The sequence below is a fragment of the Amphibalanus amphitrite genome, unplaced genomic scaffold, assembly GCF_019059575.1.
Source record: "Amphibalanus amphitrite isolate SeventyFive unplaced genomic scaffold, NRLGWU_Aamphi_draft 000824F_arrow, whole genome shotgun sequence".
Classification (NCBI taxonomy): domain Eukaryota; kingdom Metazoa; phylum Arthropoda; class Thecostraca; order Balanomorpha; family Balanidae; genus Amphibalanus; species Amphibalanus amphitrite.
Window position 1 is genome coordinate 28697 of NW_024882318.1, and position 16295 is coordinate 44991.

The 16295-nt window shown below is 47.9% G+C and overlaps 1 protein-coding gene and 1 long non-coding RNA gene across 2 annotated transcripts in view; one reads left to right on the plus strand and one right to left on the minus strand.

Annotated features, from left to right (window-relative positions):
* LOC122366688 (TATA-binding protein-associated factor 172-like) overlaps positions 1-16295 on the minus strand; it is a gene marked incomplete at its 5' end in the record, with an annotated part of 326392 nt that overhangs the window by 27401 nt on the left and 282696 nt on the right. The window lies entirely within an intron of this gene.
* On the plus strand, positions 345-12618 carry LOC122366686. The gene is made up of 2 exons (XR_006253930.1): positions 345-761; positions 11473-12618. It is a non-coding gene; the product is annotated as an uncharacterized LOC122366686 (long non-coding RNA).

The window sequence follows — 16295 nt, forward strand, 5'->3', positions numbered from 1 at the left end:
TCAGTAGCAGCAGTCATCATACCGTGGCGCACTGGTCACAAGCCTTCCATCCCAACACCTCATCCCCACCAGTGTCAGCGCCGTCGGGACAGAGAGCCGGTCGGCCGCCGCCGCCGTAGCGTCAGCAAATTCTCGTCGAACGGACTACCGTCCTCAGTAACCCCGCAGGATGAGCGACAGAGGCACATCACAGCCCCGAATGAGCCGCTGTGGCGCAATGACCACAGTCCGCTCACCGCTGTCATCGCCACATGCCTGCCCTCTCTGCGACTCATCCCAACCGAGTCAGCACCGAGCAACGGCCGCCGTCGACGCAGAGTCAGCAGCCTCATCCGAGCCGAGTGACTATCTCCAACGACCCAGGGGCGGAGCCGCGAGGGTACGTCATCAACCCCTCCCCGAAGAGCCCCAAATGGTCACCAGGGGACAGCACAGGACTGAAGTCGCAAAATCCATCAGCAATGGAAGGGGACGTTGAAAACACGCAAGTAAAAGGTTACATCAAACACTGGACGTCAAATCGTAGCTGATATACAAGAGAACTTCAAGAAACCGGTAAAATTTCAAGACATAAATTGCATCCCAGACGGTACCCTTGGAGCGGACCAATCAGAGAAGAGTTGGTAATGACGCATCAGAGCGGCAGAGGAGCGCTCGCCGCCGGAGGCTGACAGACAGATCCCTGGGGGGACTCCGGCCGAGTGACACACGCCCGATCCCTGGGGGACTCCGGCTGAGTGACACACGCCCGATCCCACCATGTAAGTTCCCTGAAATTATCCTGACGGCTGGGTGGGGTAAATTAAACTGGGTTTAAGAAATTTATATTATGAATTAACAACGAAACGAATACAGTTAAATTTCAATACCGTACAGGCTGGACGCGGGTTACCAAAGCTTATTTAGGAATATTGTGTGTAGATTTTACCTGATTGATTATTATTCGGAAAATGCGTTGTAATTTGGAAAACGATTTACTCCATGATAGAAGCTGCGGAAAAGGCAGGACTTTTCGTAGGAATCAGGACCTTAGTGGGTTGGCGAGAAAGCTGGCACATACAGCGTAGGTAATATTTTGTTTCCAATGATTGAACCTGGCTCAGTTTCCGGAACGTGTAATAAGATAAGATCTGTTTAGCTTTGTTGGTCAGGAAATCTTCGAATGATTAAATGTTAGGTAACAATTACCAAACCAGAGTATGATATCAGTTGTAAAGGAAAATGTTCACTATTGACTTATCGTCGCTGGCAGAGAGGCGTACCATTTCTTTACTGTTTTATTGTTAACGCTTGCTCGCTTTGCTTCGCTCCACAAATATATCAATCTGTTATTTTCATAAAGAGTCTTGAGGGAAATTTCGGGAAAGGGTAGGAAGTTATCAGTACGAAATGAAGGGACGGAAAGAGCGGGAGAACACGAGGGTAAATCGGGACGATCGGGACAGGGGGAATTATGGGCGGCAGCAGAGAAAGACGGTAGCTGCGAACACTGACTCATCCGCGCACTGGTTGGAGGCTGAGGAGCTGGCCCGGAGAAGTTCCAGAAAGGTGAGTGATTTTCTTTCATTGTAATGTTAAGGTGTTCCGAAGTCAGTAGAAGGCTTTCTGTAAATTTTCCGAAGGTCTGCTCAAGTACATAAAGATCAGTATAGGATTCCGGAAATAGGATTAAAGATATCAGGATGTACATCCGTTCGTTTGTTTATGGGATCAACGACTAAAATATGTCCTGCATTCCTTTCATACGCCCATCCTAAAGCCCCGACGAGTTACTGGTGATCAGTTCTCGTCGTAACCCGTCCATACGCTCATCCTACGCCCCGACGAGTTACTGGTGATCAGTTCTTGTCGTACCCCGTCCAAACGCTCATCCTAAGCCCCGACGAGTTACTGGTGATCAGTTCTTGTCGTACACCTTCCATTCGCTCATCCTAAGCCCCGACGAGTTACTGGTGATCAGTTCTTGTCGTACCCGTCCAAACGCTCATCCTAAGCCCCGACGAGTTACTGGTGATCAGTTCTTGTCGTACACCTTCCATTCGCTCATCCTAAGCCCCGACGAGTTACTGGTGATCAGTTCTTGTCGTACCCGTCCAAACGCTCATCCTAAGCCCCGATGAGTTACTGGTGATCAGTTCTTGTCGTAACCCGTCCAAACGCTCATCCTAAGCCCCGACGAGTTACTGGTGATCAGTTCTTGCCGTATACCCGTCCATACGCTCATCCTAAAGCCCCGACGAGTTACTGGTGATCAGTTCTTGTCGTACCCCGTCCATTCGCTCATCCTAAGCCCCGACGAGTTACTGGTGATCAGTTCTTGTCGTACCCGTCCAAACGCTCATCCTAAGCCCCGATGAGTTACTGGTGATCAGTTCTTGTCGTAACCCGTCCAAACGCTCATCCTAAGCCCCGACGAGTTACTGGTGATCAGTTCTTGTCGTACCTGTCCAAACGCTCATTCTAAGCCCCGATGAGTTACTGGTGATCAGTTCTTGTCGTACCCGTCCAAACGCTCATTCTAAGCCCCGACGAGTTACTGGTGATCAGTTCTTGTCGCACCCCGTCCATGCGCTCATCCTAAAGCCCCGTCGAGTTACTGGTGATCAGTTCTCGCCGTACCCTGTCCGAAGGAGAGCCCCAATTTAGACCCCCGGTAATAAATATATTATCCATCAGTACTCCCATTAATAGTCGTTGATTTCCGTTGAATAAGGAAAGTATGGGTTGAGTAAGATCAAGATAGGAATGATAACGAGCAGCTAAGCTTGTGAGTGCTAGCCGTGACCACGCTGTATTTTGTAAGTTAAGAACGCTAGTTGTTTAGGGTGAGAGAAGAGGATATAATTTTACGAAGTAATTTCCGGGGAACGAGTTAAGACCGTTGCTTTACGCTATTATAATTATACAGTGGGACGTAAGGAAAGGGATACGAGTGCGAAGTAGGAATAGGGCAGGTAGTCCGAGGCGAGGTGTTATTGATGCGATGGGTAGGAATTCCTCAGGAAATGTAAGGGAGTCGAGAGTAGGTTGAGGCGGGAAGTTTCCATGTTTTTTATTATCGTACGGCCAATTGTTTTTTTTTCGAGGCTAGACGGCTTGTGTGCCCGGCTTCTATGTCGATATTTCTACCAACATGGCTTTTGTACAGTTGAGTGCGTACAGCGAGAGGTCTGTATTGTCAGGGCGGTGTCAACAATGTCTGCACGTCTTATTTCGACCGAGAGTAGGGGCCGGTAGCGTAGTGAGCGTAGTGTAGTGAGGTAGTGACGTCGGTAGGTTTGTCAGTGGGTGGTGGCCCCTGGAAAAGTTAGTGAGGCCGGTAAGTCGTAGCCAGCGGGGTACGCAGCGTTAAGTCCTCGGAGTCGACGGGCTCCCCCGTAAAAGTTAGGCCGAGATGTGGTGACGTCGAGTGACGTGGTACAGGGTATGTTGTGGTGTTGGTGGTAACTCGGCAGGCCGACGGGCCCTAAATTGAGGAAGGCCCGGGATGGGACAGCAGGGTAGCCTCCGGTGAGTTTTTATTTAGCTTCTTTGTTAGATGGCGGATAGCAGACAGAGGACGACACTTAAGACCCTGTTAGCGCAAGTGTATGCAATTTAATGGACATTTATCCCGCCTGGGGGTCAATCTTTTATTTCGGTCACCGACACTACTGGAGGGAGACTTTAGGGGCAGCGCAAATGAACAATAGGAGTATGTATGACATGAAAGGGGTACAATGAATGGAGATGGACGACTCTTAGGTTAAGGACCAGTAGGAGTTGCGCTGAACTCAGTCGGAATGATCAGATAAAATGACACTCGAGGGCATAAGGAATTTAAGCATTAATATGTCATTCCACCTCGCAAAGCCGATTCAATATACCAGGATGACCAGCCTCAAATAACATTAAGCATCGACCATCACCCGATGCAATATTGTCTACAAGGGAGGACTTTCATCATTTTCTATCTTTACTCTATCCCTACTCTTCCTCTATTATTTCTTCTTATTTTCCTCTTTGACCGTCTATCGAAGGAGTACTGACGAAAGGTGGCGGTTTTCTTTATTTCTAACTATAATTTCACACTTCAACTTACTTTATTACTTTTCCCACTTTTCTATCATTCTCCCGCGCTACATCACCAAGGGTCACAGGTCAAGTCACATGAGCCCAACTTTACTAAGGTTGTGTGATGCATGTTTTATGGCCAATTTTTCATTTCCAACTCAATGGTGTTGGTTATAAGACTATCAGGTACGGCTTAGGTTACTTTCTGGTGAAGTTCAGGTCAAGGTCAGGTCAAGGTCAGGCCAAAAAAGGTCAAATTTTAAAGTTGATAGTTTTGCATAAAATGGGTATTGATTCGATGCAGCTCGTCACGGGGAGTCTAATGGTGGTCTTTTTTCTGCGCTACGGGATCTAGAATTGCTAAAAATTGAGTTTGAAAATTTGACGTCATCAATTTTGAACAGTTTTTTCGCTATAACTTCGCCAAAAAAAGGCATCAATCTCAAATTTGGTATGTGGATGGAAGGCGGTAAGGAATATCACATATATTCCGGTTTTTGCGAAATTCAAAAAACTTTTTGGATTTTTCGATCATTATATCCAAAAAAAATATTTTTTGATTTTTGGGGGTCAAAATCCAAAAATTTCAAAAATCCGAGATAGCAGTTTTGTAGCCCTGTCAATTCTACAGCTTTTATGTCCTTATCATTTTTCTGTATTTGCAAAGCTATAGGCCTGACAGCTCTTCCCGCGAAACCCTTTTTGGGTCGAAAACGGCAGAACATGACGTCACTCTGACGTCATTTCCGGCCAACCTATCATAGCCTTTGGAAAAATTTTTGGTCACCATATGTAAAATTGATGTCCGGGAGGGTACTAAAAGTTTGGTGACGATCGGCGCAGCGGTTCTGGAGATATATCGAAAAGTCTGGAGGGGGGGCCAAAAAATAGCCCCCCCCCCCACCAGGTCGCGGGTTAATCTCTGAAAGTTTCAAAAGTGATCGTTCAGTCGGTGTAGCTATCGCGAGTCTTTAAACGTTTTCTGAGGTAAGGTCACTTGACGTGACCTGGTGACCTGACCTTGAACGACCCGGGTCTGAACTTTTCTCAAATTGTGCGGAAAAGATGTATAAACATGCGTACCAAAAACGATGGCGCTTGGCGACGCCGTTTTTGAGATATTCGCGAAAACCCTAAGGGGAAGGGCGTAAAAACGCCCCCCCCCCCCAGCACGGCGCAGTTCAATGGGAGAAAATGGAAATGCTCTCCTTCTGAACGAAAACACCCTCAGACATCGGGATACAGGTATATATGACACATTTCATCGGAAAATTTCACTCGTGATGTGACCACTTTTATGTTACTGAGGTCATCTCAGGTCATGAAAGGTCTCCAGTAGGTTTTGGACAATAACTTTTGATAGAGATATGGTAGAGCAATGAAACGCCTCATTATATAATTATTTTCCTTCTCGACAATACGGATCAACTAATATGTAATATGACCTTTCCCGGCTAGGTGATGACCTTCACCTTAGGTCAAATTCTCAAAATGCCCTTTAATGTCAAATTCTAGTTCATTTGACTAGTCTCGAAAAATGGAACACGATGCCTGTTAAACTAATCTCGTGCAGGTCTGAACCAAAAGGTATTACAGGTAAACGTCCCACGCGGCGGCACTGTAGCTCAATCTCTTTCTGAATCCTGACTTACGGCCGCCCCACACTGGAACTCGCATGCGGGTTGCGAGTTTGCGGGTTTTGAGTTTGCGGGCATAATACTAATTCATAGAGTGATTAGACCGTTCCCTAATGGTAACTTCATGAATGCAGTGAAGCCAGTACACCTTCAGAAACTTACATATAGTCGCAATACCAGCGCAACGAACCAAAATTCGACTCCAACGAAAACCCGCAAACCTCGCAGAGGTCGCAGACCTCGCAGCGGCGCAGAGGAAAATCGAAAGTTGACTCAAAATCAACTTTTGGAATGCGATGCAAGGTCGCTTGCAACCTAAATAAATGCAGACTCGCTTGTTAGATGGTAGTGTGGGTCACTCAGCTTAGATTGTATTATCTGATTTTAAAGGTAGTGTGCCAGCTTTCCTGGACCGTATGGAGTTAATGGCCCAGATAAGAAGAACCAGATTTTTAGAACTTATCCATACCTTCAAAACTCATGGAAACGTCTTAAATTCTTCAAATTTTGAGTACCCCAGTGCGAAATTCGCCCCGACGGGTTGTCGGTCGTACCCCAACCACATTTCACACCACTATGAACAATAAATGCACACACTGAAATCGCTATTACCGATAGGCTCATCCAATCAAGTTTCGATAAACCCGTTCATCATCATCTCCTGCGGTTTCGAACACGCGTGTTAGGTGGTGCGGTAGACCGCGCCCAAAGCCAGGGCCCCGGTAACCTGAGGTAGCCGAGTCGGGGCAGCGTGCGCTGACCCAAGCCGGGGCCGCGCGTCCTCCCGGTGTCACGTGATAGCCCGGGGCTGCCCGCGGGGATGCGGTAGACCGCGCCCAAAGCCGCGGCCCCGGCTTGGGTCAGCGCACGCTGCCCCGACTCGGCTACCTCACGTTACCGGGGCCCTGGCTTTGGGCGCGGCTTCTGCTCATACTTTGTGGTGCGGTGGTGGTGCGTCGGGCCGCGCGCTCTGACTTCGGCCAAGAAAAATGCGTCAGCTGATCATTGTCATTTCTGCCACTTTCATGTGGTGAGATGGGGTCATAACTTTAGAGACGGCTGTTTCATATCAATTATTTTAGGTTAGGTTAGGTATATACGGAAAAGAAAGGTCCTGAGGGACCTGGGTGATTTCCGATCAGTGGCATTTCAATGTCTTCTTAGTTCCGTCTTGTTCTCAAAATTTTACATAAAAAAATTTTGAGTCTCAAATTTTACATAAAATAATATTTCAAACCATAAATTAATGTTGACAGGCAAATTAAAGAAACAATACCAATACAGGCTTACAGTTTAAATTCGACATTGTGTTGTCTACGATTAGACAGCTGATAACTCATTCCCGTACGTCGTAACTCTATAATGACCTTTGCTTATTGTCACATGTGCGCCGCATTCGTGATTGTTGCCAACGCCTGTTTGCAGGTCAGCCCACTACAGTTGTTATACATATCGAAAAACCGATAAACTTTTAGGCGAAAAAAGCACTATTTTTGGCCCATTTTTGATTTTTTGCGATATTAGCTAAAAACAGAAGCTTCTTATCCTAGGAAAAATAAAATGGGAAATCATTCAAAGGTGGCACACTACCTTTAAAGAAACCGCAAACCCAAAAACTCGCAACCCGCATGCGGGGTACAGTGTGGGGCGGCCTTTATGCGCCGCTTTGTCGAAAAAATGCCAAAATCGGCGAAATGTGATTTTCAGTTGTCTCTGGTGACCTGACCTTCGACCAGTTCGACCTAACCTTAACAATGACCTAAGTAGTTTTATAATAGTTTTTGACGCTCTTTCGAACGCCGCCTACTACGTGGCCCACAAGCTGAGTTAGAAGTGGGTGTTCAAACACCCCCAGCAGGTTCAATTAAAAAACGCATACCTACGCTAGGGGCGGTACCGCACTGCTAGGCGGGGGCGGCATCGCAATAATGGGCGGCACTGCGCCTGAGGGGTACCACTTGCATTGAGGAGTGGCATTGTACGGTGAAGGCACGGCGTCGCAAATTGAGGGGCAGTATCGCAACGAGGGGTGGCACTAACGAGGCTGCCTTATAAGAAACGCTTGGCACATCCTAGCCCAGCTCTGCGCCGCCCGTCTGCTGCATCTTGAAAAAGGCCCTTGGTGTCTATGAGAAAGCCCCATTGTCAAATAATTACCTAGCGTCAGTGGTTTCAGGAGATGGGGGGGGGGGGGGTCGCTATCGATCTTGAATGGGGCGGGGCGCCATTGATCTCGGATGGTCCGACTGGGATGTTCAAAGGGGCGCCAGTGCACTATGGTTGGAAACGGCCTCACGGATGGCCATGGGCAATTTCGGAATATATGTATATTTTGGGTGTCATTCTGTTGGAAATTGATGAAATGTTTTGAATTGGGCAGAAAAAAATATTTAGTTGCGCATTTAGTCTCCATTATCGTACGTGGAATCGGGAGTTTCTGATAGTGGCTTTTTTGGTGCGCCGTCAAAGGTTTAAACAACCGCGCTGGTGATAGCATGTTGAGTACCTCCATGACGTTGTAAAACTGGATTATTATATATCAAAATAATCCTTGTTATGTTGGCTATCGAGTGGAGTGACTCTTTTTCCCATGCGTGTTCAAAATCAGGAACGGCATTGCATTCTGTTTGCAGTGTCACCACAGCAACATTTGCAAAATTACGTTTATGTTTCATTGGACATACAAAAAGTTCTCCATCGACCTCCATTGAGCTTTTTGGCAGAATAAATCTCTGTTCAATTCTGCGTAGGGGAACGTAAAAGCAAACTGCGCACTTGTGCGCAAAATCGTCCGTGAAGCTTCATCTCCCGAGGCGTACCTACCCGTCGCTTCGTTAGCACCAGGTCGGCTCGTCAGTCGTGCAATGGCTTATCCTAATAAATGATGGTAAGAAGCAGGGTTGCTGAGTCGTGGTTGCGCCAAATCCGACTCCGACTACGACTCCGACTCCTGACTCGTTGCCATGACTCCGGGCGACTCTGTCTCCGACTCCGGACCCCTGCCAATGTTTCGGAGTCGTGATGGAGCTGTTCCGATTCGGACAGACTCCGACTTCCACTGCGGGCTCCTGACCGACCCCGACTCCGACTCCGACTCCTGGCTCGTTGCCACGACTCTGGGCGACTCTGACTCCGACTCCGACTCTGACTCCGACTCTGACCTCGACTCCGCACCCCTCGTAAGAAGTAACTGCTCGCCCCTGCACCTGGAGTATGGATATCGTGCAAACGTGTATGGATATCCTGGAGTATGGATATGGATATCCACTGACAGAACAGGCATACAGACATGCTGTAAACGCCATTACACTGCCAATACCATGGCAAATCAAATGGCTATCTATGGTTTTTGATCATCGTTCTACATTTTCCAAAATATTGAACTGAATGCTGGACCCATGCCCTAACTTCGATATATCCAATGCCCGGACCAGGCCTGTGATGTATTTATGACTACCATCGGGAATGAAATTGAAAAGTTCTCAACAATTTCTTCCAGCAGAAAAACTACTCCCATCCAGCCCTGGGTCACTCCGGCTATATTGCGTAGCATTAATACTAGAAGTAAGCTCCTGAAAAGGTTCCTTAGAGATCGTAGCTCTGAAAACGAGCTGCAATACAAGAGGTACAGAAATACTTTAAGACTGACCATGCGTCATGCAAAGAAGCAATACTTCAAAAGCAGTTCCATAAGAACAAACTTAATCCTAGGCTGTTATGGAAAGATTTACTCCTGGCTACTCAAAAATGTAAAAATAAAGCTACTCCGGCAGCAAGGTTTCTTCTTGATGATTGTGCTACCACTGATCCGCAATTAATAGCTGAGTCATTCAATGACTATTACAGTAAGGTTGCACCTAATCTTGATGCTGCCCTTGGTCCCAGTGATGTTGATCCCCTTGACTATATGGATAATTTTATTACTGATGAGCTGATGTCATTCAGTCCTGTCACTGAAGATGAAGTTATGTCCATTGTCCTAAATTTGAAGGAAACTGGAGCTGGTATTGATGGCCTTAGTGCCAAATTATTGAAGAAGATTGTATCCCAAATCATTTTGCAGCTGACACATCTGATAAATCTATGTATCTCAAGCCTGACATTCCCTGCTCCTCTGAAGATTGCAGTTATCACGCCAGTCTACAAGAACGGATCCAGATCTCTGTTTAGTAGTTACAGACCCATTTCAGTACTACCTGTTATTTCAAAAGTTTTTGAGGTTATTATGTATAACCAGCTCACGTCATTTCTTGTCAGGCATAATATTATTTATGATTATCAATTTGGCTTCAGATCCAACCATTCTACATACATGCCTATTTCAATTTTGCACCAGTTTATCACTGACAATCTCATTTCCAACAATAAGACTGTTGGTGTGTACCTTGACCTTGCTCGTGCCTTTGACACGGTTAACTTCGATATATTACTGAGAAAGCTAAAAAGATATGCCATATCTGACAATGCCGTTAGTATGATTTCTTCCTATCTGTCTGATAGAAGCCATCGAGTCAAGTTTGACCATGCCCTCTCTAGTGCAAGACAGCTATTGTGCGGAGTCCCGCAAGGTTCTGTTTTAGGACCTGTCCTATTTCTACTTTATATTAATGATCTTTATCAAGTTTGCCCCATCGCCAAATTTTTGCTCTTTGCAGATGATACGGCGGTCTTTTATTCCGCGCCGTCCAAACCTGAATTGCAAGATATGATAAACCAATCGTTTCCTAGGATTACTTCATGGCTGCATGCTAACAGGCTCTCTCTATCGATTCAGAAGACTGCATATCAGGTTTACTCTAATGACGATGCAGACATTAACATATGTATCCCTGTTTCAAAAGGTGAAATAACGCATGCCAGCACAGTAAAATACTTGGGAGTACTCATAGACGAAAATCTCAAATTTAAATCCCACATTAGCAAAGTGACAGGTATAGTTAGTCGTCAGACTGGTATCATTGGCAGAGCCAGATACCTGCTTAATAAAGAATTATCAACACTGCTTTACAACTCACTTATCCAACCTTATCTTACCTACTGCGCATGTATTTGGGGCTCTAATTATCGTACGTCTCTTCAACCAATCATCGTTGCGCAGAAACGTGCTATCCGCATTGTAGCTGGGGTTTCCCCCGGAACACATAGCTCCCCTCTCTTCAAAGAGCTCAAGCTGCTTAAGTTTGATGATCTAGTTAAATACCAACTCCTCTGCATCCTTCATGACTACCTTCGTGGGAAGCTTCCAAATATCATGGCCACTAAATTCATTTTAAGTAACCCATTGCGTGAAACACGTAGTAATCAACATTTCTCTGGGCAAGTGCTATCGCTGTCAGGTCGTGTTATACCCAACCACAGATTGCGTAATTACTATCAGTTTACTCTATTTGCCAGAGCTCCGGGAATCTGGAATAATATCATTGCTAGTAAAATACCCGACATTCATGATGTTCCATTGAGTAAGTCACTTTTCAAGAAAGTTACGAAGTTAATTTTCTTTGACCAATATTAACAAATAATTAAGTTACTTTTAAGTCATCCACCAGGCTCGTTCACACAATTTACGTTATTCATCTTAACTTTGCGTTTGTGGGCAGGGCCTCAGGAATCGTTGCAGCCCTATACCCTGTCCACAGCGCCTGATTTCATTGAACTTGGTTTACTTCACTTCTTTCTGTCAGAGTGGTCACTCGGTCTCACTTTCTATTGTAACATCCTATCTCGCCTTCTGCCTCGGCCGATGTCATGACTTGCGTTAATCACACACATCCCCGTTCTCCAGACTCCACCAGCCCGCGGCGTTGACAGCTAGTTGCGCCGCCCATCATCGGCACTCCAACCGGCGACCTGATGTGGCCGGGTCTCCGCCGCTGCGGCGCTGGCGCCCCGGTGACTGTTCCGCTGCGGCGCTGGCGATCCGGGAGTCCCGCTGCGGCGCCGGCAGTCCGGGAGTGCACCACTGCAGCACTGACAGCCCGTGGTGCTGAGCCACTGCATCGCCTGCAGCGCGGGCGTTGTACCACTGCAGGTACTGCAGCACCGGTGGCGGCGCCGTCAACGCGAGGGTTGCACCACTGCATAACCAGCAGCCCGTCAACTGTATCACTGCAGTATCGTCAGCCGTGGGGCTGAACCGCCGCAACACCGACTGCCTGAAGGATCCATCGCCGCTGCGCTGGCGGCCCGAAGGCTGTACCGTCGTGTCACCGTCAGCTCGAGGGCTGTGCCGCTGGGGCGCCGGTCGCCGTGCCGCCGTGGCGCTGTCGGTTGTTTGCTGCGCCGCCGCGGCGCCCTCGTCCGGGGGGCTGTGCCGCCGCGGCGCCGGGGGCCTGATGGCTGTACTGTCGCGGCCCCGGGGTCCGGGGGCTGTGCCGTTGCTTCACCGTCAGCCTGGGGGCTGTACTGCTGGGGCGCCGGCGACCCGGCGGCCACGCTGCCGGAGTACCATTGGCTGTGGGCTGCGCCGCCCCGCGGCACAATCATCCGAGGGCTGCGCCGCCGTGGCGCCGGCGGCCTGATGGCTTTACCGCCGTGGCGCCGACGGCCGGGCGGCTGTGCCGCCGGTCGGCGCTACGGCATGCTGGCGCCATCTACCGCCACCTACGACGGCGCCGCGGCCGTTTAATCGACGGCGCGCATGCTGGCTGGAGGTCAGCGGTACCCGTCCGAGGAGGGGCAATGCTGGCCGTTTTTCACTCTGACTTTTTGTTGTTAATGATGGCGTCACCTCCTTTACCAACCTTCACTAACAACTAACTGTCTTCTCTCTAACATTACTAATCCATCTGATCTCCTGTATCCTTGCCAGCCGGTGGCGCCATCTATCTATTCACTATTTTTGTTCGTTGACTCAAACTACATACCTTATTTGCCTATTTTTTCTGTATTGATTAATAAACCGCCGGTGGAAACCGGAAGAGAGAGGTAATTTCTCGTGACTACTTCACGACCATGATGCACGCATTTCTGAAATTGATCTTGTTTCAACCAACCACGTACTCGTATGATGAAATGAATGTCACCATCGTGTTCTACGCCCAAAAGTACCCATAAAACATGTGTCATGGGCTGCGAATAGGTACCAGTTTAAATTTTCGGGGTTATGTGCTTACCTAATTGACCTGACTTTGACCCTGGCCAGTGGCCTATGTTTGACTGACCCCTACATTGATCTGACGCTCTTTTAGCACTTATATGAAGGGTTGTAACAGTTGTGACAGATTGTTTAGGACCAACTGATGACTTAATTTATTTAGGACCAACTGATGACGATATAATCGAAACGCGTTTTGGTCCTAATGTAACTTATTTTAAATAATTGACTTTTGCCAGAAGTTGTGACAGAGTTTATGACGAGAGGCACCGATTGCGAGGTTCTAAAGTCCATGCTACTGAAAGCCCGATTTCAAGTGTTTGACCTGACCTTGACCCGACCTGTGACCTCGAAATTCAACTTTAAAGTATTCATGTGAATCGTCTCGTCGCGTTCTTCTTTCGTTTGCCGCCTCGTACGTTTCGCTGCGCCTATTTGTTTGCGAGTTATCGGATGGGGGCGTTGAACGCCCCCCCCCCGGCAAACGGCGGGTGGGGAAATACCCTAGCAACTGCTGGGTTAATCTGACGCTTTTTTGTCATTTGATCGTCATTTTATTTCTTACTTTTTTGCCGAATCTAAAAAAAAAAAATCATTAATACTTTTTCTCCAAATTTTTACCCTTTATGACCAATTGTAAGACACTGTGCGTCACTACGTTGATATTTCTCGCCCTAAAGCATAACAACAATATCCATTCAGTAATAGCAGTATTCAAACGGAGTTTTTGTATAGTTCAAACGGAGTTACGGAGTTTTTGTATATCTGTACCTGTTAGGTTAGGTCGCCAACTATCGCTATTTCAAGTACCATATGCACCTGTGTGTACAGTCAGAGATGGTCTGTTTACGAGGGCACCACGTCTGATCAATGAATATTTTAGGGCCTCGCCGACATCTGATATGTTTTTCGATGGTTTTAGCACATTCAGGAGATGTGTCGTTGACTATGTGAGAAGCCGCTAAATGTGCAGCTGCTCTTCGAGATTTTAATGATTTTGTCATTGTGTTGTATTGTATTATTATAGGTAGGACTTCGTCTTTAAATGGGGTGTCCCCGTCGACGATGAATTAAATAAACTAAAACTAAAACTAAAACATGTTCAGAATGCCTCGCGATATCGATAACATTACGAAAGACATAGGCGACTTATGGGCGCTAAAGGCTCTTGAGGGCGCTATTGATCTCCGATAGGGCGACTGTGATCTTGAGAAGAATGCGGGTGCCTTAGAGGGGCGCCAGTGGTTTCAGGGGGCGCCATCGATCTTAAATGGGGTCGATTGGGACAACTGTGAACTTCAGAGGGGCGCCAGGTGCTCTAGAGGGGCGCCATCAACCTTTAAAGGGGCGACTGTTCCGTTCAGCTGGGTGCCAGCGGCTCTTCAGGGGCGCATTCGACCCTGGGGCTCAGAATATTCTGGTTTCCGAAGGGGCGCCCCTCATAATTTGGGGCTCAGGTCCTAGTTGGGGGTGTCCTGGAGAACATTCGGGTGTCCAGGCACCGCCAAAGAGATATTGAGTTCGATCCCTGCCTTCACATCACTCTTTAATTCACGTTCCCTCTGTAAAACGGCATCAGCCTAGTCGGCGCTAACTGGGGCGCCATTTGGGCGGCTGGGCGGAAAGGGGGGGCATGCCCCCCTGAATACGCCACTGGCTCCATGTTACGATAAAAAAATCCGAACCATTTTGTTCTAGCTCTTTCATGATAAAATAACAAATTGCAACAGGTACCCGTTAACGCCTAGGACTACTTATAAATTTTTGACTGGGACTTTAAGTCCTCCAAATACCTCCCCTGCCGTTCCTGGAATTTCATTTGTCTTGTCAATTAAGGCCTAGTATGGCGTCGGCATGCCCCTATACCTGTTTCCGGTTCGCACGTCCAGTTCTGCTGACCCCTAAAGTCAGGGGACAAAAAAAGACCCGCTGGGCGCTAACGGGATAATATCTGTCGTTTTTTTTTTTAGGCGTAAGAGTAACGCGTGGCGAAAAATGCGGCTAACCCCCGTCCCCCCCCCAGCAAATCGCGGGTCAAAATTGGATATAATCGGCTTCCTATGTGTCGTGATTTGTGCCTAGCGCCGTTTAGTTTGTTACGCGCCCAGCGGTAGCGGTCAGCCGGCCGGCGAGCGGCCGGCGCGGTGGGTGCACGTGTACGGGTCGTGGGCCGTGTGCTGTGTCTATGGCCCGGGGCGGGGACCCGAGCTTATGTCAGGGCCGGCCAGGTAACGCCGGCCAGTTGATCTCTGGACCTCCTCGCGAGCGGGTACGGTACTGATACCGCCCCGGTCGCGAGTTACCTAAGTGTGGAACTACAAGTCGATTCTAGGGCTCTGATTGGTGACTTTGGTCGGGGGATGACGCTTATAGCATGACGTCACTCGCGTACTTGGCCGGACCAACGGCGCGGCGCAGGCGCGCCGAGCCAACCCAGAGGCTCTCAAACTCAATTGTACAGATCCTGCGCATTGAAGGGCGAAACTTCGGCAAGTTCGCTTGAGTTTGGAAGCCCCTGCCAGAGAACTGGAGACGGCCGGATTATTTGCTGGACAGTGGGCAGCGCAGATGGCGATTGACGGTGCCAAAAAGATGATAGGGAAAAAGGGGTTGAGACTTGAGCAGTGAATTATAAGCCTGTTGCATAGCTGAGTGGTAAATTGTGAAATACTTAAGGTTTGAAGAGATGCAGTGTAGTTTAGCCGACTCAGGGGCATTCTGCCGAGTTATGTAAGGCGGAAGGGTCGCAACTCGCAAGTCGTTTCTTTACATGATTGCCTGATTAAAATGTAAAGCGTACCTAATGTTCAGTTGATAATACAGCGAGGTTGGGCATCTGCTCAATCCATTTCTTCTCTGCAATAGTGCATTCGCCACTGTAATTCATTGTAAGAGGCACTGGGCTGCGCCGCCTGTTAATTATTCCGAAACCACCAGTGAATTGTCACAGTCACTCACAACAATGCGAATCGTTCAGTCGTGCGCTGGGGGTCCGCCAAGTTTGAGTGTGCTGCAGAATGCAGACTGGACCGCCGAGAATATAACACTTCCGTCTCCCTGGGCGAGCGGCGCATTGGAGCCGAAAGAAACTGCTTCAGTTTTTTTTTTGTGGGGAAGATACCCATGTTTGAAAATTATGTTCTGGAATGATGCGATAAGGAAAAGGACGGTTTCTTGATTTGAGGGCTGTGGAGAAGAAGCAGATTTTCTCATTTGCTACCCGATGCAACGCGAAACGACGCAAATGTTGCACATTGGGCTTAAGAAGTCTAATAAAAGATAAGGGACTTCGTGAATCATGCGTAACTGACCGCGACCCAGTTATTTGCCACTGCAGGTAGGTCTAGGTAGGTAGATACTCATTTGTAAACAGAGCGTTCCACCAACCCTCGCCAGAAATTCAATCAGCAGTTGCTTATCTTAAAACGTTTGAGTGCACCTAACAACCTTTAAAAATGACGTCCTCCCTTTCAATGGTTCGTTCGAAGACACAAAGCCAGAATCAGCCAAGC